At 41.7% G+C, this 5000-nt stretch overlaps 3 non-coding genes across 3 annotated transcripts in view; all 3 read right to left on the reverse strand.

The window, feature by feature from the left end:
- Positions 1–595, reverse strand: part of LOC149092878 (large subunit ribosomal RNA) — a 4168-nt gene extending 3573 nt beyond the window's left edge. The window contains exon 1 of the ribosomal RNA XR_016200562.1: positions 1–595. This exon is cut by the window's left edge and continues 3573 nt beyond it. This is a non-coding gene — a ribosomal RNA (large subunit ribosomal RNA).
- Positions 596–1071: 476 nt separating this feature from the next.
- Positions 1072–1226, reverse strand: LOC149092879 (5.8S ribosomal RNA). Its single transcript, XR_016200503.1, has one exon. It is a non-coding gene; the product is annotated as a 5.8S ribosomal RNA (ribosomal RNA).
- A 488-nt stretch (positions 1227–1714) lies between these two features.
- LOC149092880 (small subunit ribosomal RNA) lies at positions 1715–3884 on the reverse strand. The gene has a single exon (XR_016200543.1). It is a non-coding gene; the product is annotated as a small subunit ribosomal RNA (ribosomal RNA).
- Positions 3885–5000: the final 1116 nt, after the last annotated feature.

The raw sequence follows: 5000 nt of genomic DNA on the forward strand, positions 1-5000 counted from the left end.
CAATACCAAGATCCAAGGGCAGGCTAAAAGTTACCCCTTAACCTACTGATCTTGGAACGCTGTAAAGCATTCTTAGCACTGAATAGAAAAAGGCAACAATACACAAGAGAAGCTGAGTTCTCCTCTCAGCTACACTTCGTGGTTCTATCCGTTTCTCTACAAGCGGTTTCACGTCCTTTTGAACTCTCTCTTCAAAGTACTTTGCAACTTTCCCTCACGGTACTTGTTTGCTATCGATATTACCATCGTATTTAGTCTTAGGAGGAGTTTACCTCCTAATTTGGATTGCACTCTCAAGCAATCTGACTCTATCCGCGACTAAAGCCAGTAATCGATATTCCATTAACCAAGATCTGCCACCGGCCTAGAACCGTCTCTGGGAAGAGGGCCCTTGTCAGAGGGACTTGCAGATTTAGTTGAAATAATCGTGACTCTAGCCATTACGCAGCACCGCTTTCCACCTTTCAATGGAAAACCTTTGCGCCGGACTCATCCCTTTTCACTCGCCGTTACTCAGGGAATCTCATTTGATTTCTTTTCCTCCGCTGAATTATATGCTTAAATTCGGCGGGTAACCTCACCTGATCTGAGATCAAAAATATTGATTAAGTTGATTAATGTTTATTTGTGTTGTTTGCAAGCAAGCAACGTAAATCTACTTTAATGTTTGCACAAATTTTGCCTTTGCATTACTTCTTAGGTCTGCTTTAACAGCATGAAATAGCTACTATTTGTACGATTTATACAAGTGCAAGAAGATTCATCAGTTAACAGGTTAGTTGATCACCATAGTTATCTGCAATACGACTTTAGCGTCGTCAGATAGGCGACTAACCTTAGAATCTCATGCTAGTATCTATTCATATATACTGCTTGCAGAGATGAAATATGCATTGTACACAAAATTTATCATGTGAAACAAGTAGATTTGAGATTCTCCTTACTAAATTGCAACGAATTGCAATTAAGAAAAGGAATAAAACATCAAGATTCATGCATATAAATATACAATCCTCTCAAAACAATGCATATATGGTAGTATGCAAGTGTTTTGTTGATTATTTTACATCTCAACTCTCAGACAGATGTGACCTCGGAAAAGACCCGAAAGCCGCAATGTGCGTTGGAAGCTCAAGTGCTCGGCGTGTCCTGCAATTCGCACCGATTATCGTAGCTAGCTACGTTCTTCATCGATTGGTAATTCGAGTGATCCACCGCTTGAAGATGTATCTTTGCCACCGTGGGACTTTTAATAAGTATCCTAAATCTGCATTGAGAGGGTTTGAAAACAATTGTATGCAGTTTATAAAAACCATAGTTGTCTTTACTTAGTTAGGCGAAGAAGTGTAAAACTTCCTTCTTTAAACCTTGCCGTCAGCATAAGCTGAAGACTTGAACAGGTACCAAGTATGTAGCAAGACAGGCTTTTCATTATAAACTACAATTGTTTTGCAAAAAGAAATTATGGCTATCGTTAGATAACCCTCACTCTTTGTTGCATTGGATAATGAAAGATGGATGTATGAATGAACGAATGTAATGCAAGTTAGAATCATGTTGCAATGGCTAAATGTTTGCATTAAACATTCACAATTGCGACTCTAATGCAAATACAATTCAATTGCATTCACCATATTAGCATCTACAATATCACTATGCAGAGTGTTTGATTGTTTGAAGGTTGTATTTCTCTTATAATAAGAGGGTAATACGTTAATGATCCTTCCGCAGGTTCACCTACGGAAACCTTGTTACGACTTTTACTTCCTCTAAATGATCAAGTTTGAACATCTTTCCAGCACAATCCGACCACTAGTTTCCCAATGGTCTGGATTGACCAGTCCGAAGTCCTCACTAAATCATTCAATCGGTAGTAGCGACGGGCGGTGTGTACAAAGGGCAGGGACGTAATCAACGCAAGCTAATGACTCACGCTTACTGGGAATTCCTCGTTCATGGGCAATAATTACAATGCCCAATCCCCATCACGAAATGGGTTCAAGCGGTTACCCACTCCTTTCGGAGCAGGAAACAGTATGCACGATGACCACTTCAGTGTAGCACGCGTGCGGCCCCGGACATCTAAGGGCATCACAGACCTGTTATTGCTCTGTTTCGTGCGGCTGCGAGCGCCGCTTGTCCCTCTAAGAAGTCCTTACAGTGCTACAGCATCCTTACCCTAGCCAATTCTGTAGGCTAATAGCAGCAGAGCCCTCAACAGCCGAAACCATCAAGAGATACTACCACCCACAGGTTGACTAAGGGGGAGTACTGCAGTGTAAACTGCAAGTCTATTTAGTAGGCTAGAGTCTCGTTCGTTATCGGAATTAACCAGACAAATCACTCCACCAACTAAGAACGGCCATGCACCACCACCCACTGAATCAAGAAAGAGCTCTCAATCTGTCAATCCTCTCAGTGTCCGGGCCGGGTGAGTTTTCCCGTGTTGAGTCAAATTAAGCCGCAAGCTCCACTCCTGGTGGTGCCCTTCCGTCAATTCCTTTAAGTTTCAGCTTTGCAACCATACTTCCCCCGGAACCCAAAAACTTTGGTTTCCCGGAAGCTTCCATTCGAGTCATGAAATTAGTTACTCAGAATGATCGCTGGTTGGCATCGTTTATGGTTAGAACTAGGGCGGTATCTGATCGCCTTCGAACCTCTAACTTTCGTTCTTGATTAATGAAAACATTCTTGGCAAATGCTTTCGCTGTAGTTTGTCTTGCGACGGTCCAAGAATTTCACCTCTAGCGCCGCAATACAAATGCCCCCGTCTGTCCCTCTTAATCATTACCTTGGATTCTTAAGACCAACAAAATAGAACCAAGGTCCTATTCCATTATTCCATGCAAGATCATTCAAGTTAAGGTAGTGGTACGCATCATATAGATGGTTGACCATACCGTTTTTAGGCACCTCTTTCGAGGTTTTGGACGCCTGCTTTGAGCACTCTGATTTTTTCAAGGTAAAAGTCTCGATCGCTTGAATCAACACTCGGTAAAGAGCATTGATAGCAAATATCGAGCAATTTTCTGTCTAAACACTATGAATGTAACCACCAGGAAAGAGGAATGAAGGTTCAAGCTAGCATCCGTAGACACAAGCAAGAAACCTAACATCACCATCTAACCCTTTAATCAGTGGACCCCATAGGTTCGACTGAAATCCAACTACGAGCTTTTTAACCGCAGCAACTTTAATATACGCTATTGGAGCTGGAATTACCGCGGCTGCTGGCACCAGACTTGCCCTCCAATAGATCCTCGTTAAAGGATTTAAATTGTACTCATTCCAATTACGGGGCCTCAATAGAGTCCCGTATTGTTATTTTTCGTCACTACATCCCCGTACTGGGATTGTGTAATTTGCGCGCCTGCTGCCTTCCTTAGATGTGGTAGCCGTTTCTCAGGCTCCCTCTCCGGAATCGAACCCTAATTCCCCGTTACCCGTTACAACCATGGTAGGCGCATAACCTACCATCGACAGTTGATAAGGCAGTTGCTTGAGGGATACATCGTCGGCTCAGAGGCCATACGATTTGCTCAGTTATTCAGAGTCATCACAAGAAATGCAACCGAAGTTGCTAAGATCCCCACTGCTAGTCCTTAGACAGCGACCGAAATCACTGAACAGGGTTCTAGGTGAATAAGAATCATTGGTCTTGTACTAATAAATGCGATCCTTCCGTCAGCAAGCTGAGGTTGGAACACTTGTTCATGTATTAGCTCTAGAATTACCACAGTTATCCATGTAAAAAAGAATATCCGAGGAACCGTAACTGATTTAATGAGCCATTCGCGGTTTCACTTTATAAACAGTATGTACTTAGACATGCATGGCTTAATCTTTGAGACAAGCATATGACTACTGGCAGGATCAACCAGGTAACTTGATGTTTTAGCAAAGTAAAATGCTAAACAAGTTGTTTTGCAGCTATAAATACGATATCCTCAGATAACAACCAGCAAGTGGATGCTAACTTTAATGAGGTATCGAGATTTATGTCGTGCATTAAGATGATTCCGCAGAAATCTCTTTAGAATCCATCTTCTTCCACTAGAATATGCAAGCATATCTAGCAGGAGTAACCATTGCTGGGTACGTTTGCAAGTCAACTAAACAGCATAGTATTATAACCGCTTGATACCAATTTCTTTGATCAATTTGCGGTCTGCTTTGCACAAGCAGAGCTCAATACTAATACTGCTCACTCTGTTGAGTGACTAGTTTGAACATATATGCAAGATATGAAGTCTGATAGCATTAAAGCCCAACTCTCATAGATATTGTCAGTCGTACCAAGGAAGACCTTAGGTCTTGCAGGTACTCTACCTTTGTATAATAGTGTGTGGTGATAAGATGATTGACGATCCAAACCCATTCAGGCCCGTCTCTTCAACCACCAAACATCAACAGAATAACAGGAATAGATGCGTGAACAGCTACAGTCTGGACCATACCACTGCTTGATGCATTGACTTATCCATAACCGTAGACAATCACTTACCTCCCCATCAACTACTGATGGTTGCTTCTCTCAATTCAGCAACTACACTCACCACATATAACACAATAAATCTGGTTGTGATCTAAAACCTCTTTTTCTGAAAATTAGACTAAGTCCGTGTCTATTTTTGACACCCAATAACTTTTGAACCATAAGGTCAATCGCGATCATGTTTTTCGGGGTAATATCCCAGTAGTGCCGACTATCGCATGCGCTTATTAATGACCTAAATTACTAAACGCAAGTGGCCTAAAATCGCGCCAATTCGAACATTCTCATTGCTTTTATGGGCTCAACCATTAAAGGCGATTTCCTCTGGTACCAACAGCACGAACTCGATCAAAATTACGCAATCATTAGTTGACCTAATGCTGATAATGTCCAAAAGATTTGGTACCGTGAATCGACCTCGTTCTTCCGTTATAATGAGTCATCATCGAAAATCCAGGGGTATGCAAAAAATTTAACATGTAAGTCAATGGAAAAAGTTAAAGTT

The sequence above is a fragment of the Tetranychus urticae genome, unplaced genomic scaffold, assembly GCF_039701765.1.
Source record: "Tetranychus urticae isolate SD_2017Ah unplaced genomic scaffold, NJAU_TeUrti_SD_1.0 Scaffold_5, whole genome shotgun sequence".
Lineage (NCBI taxonomy): Eukaryota > Metazoa > Arthropoda > Arachnida > Trombidiformes > Tetranychidae > Tetranychus > Tetranychus urticae.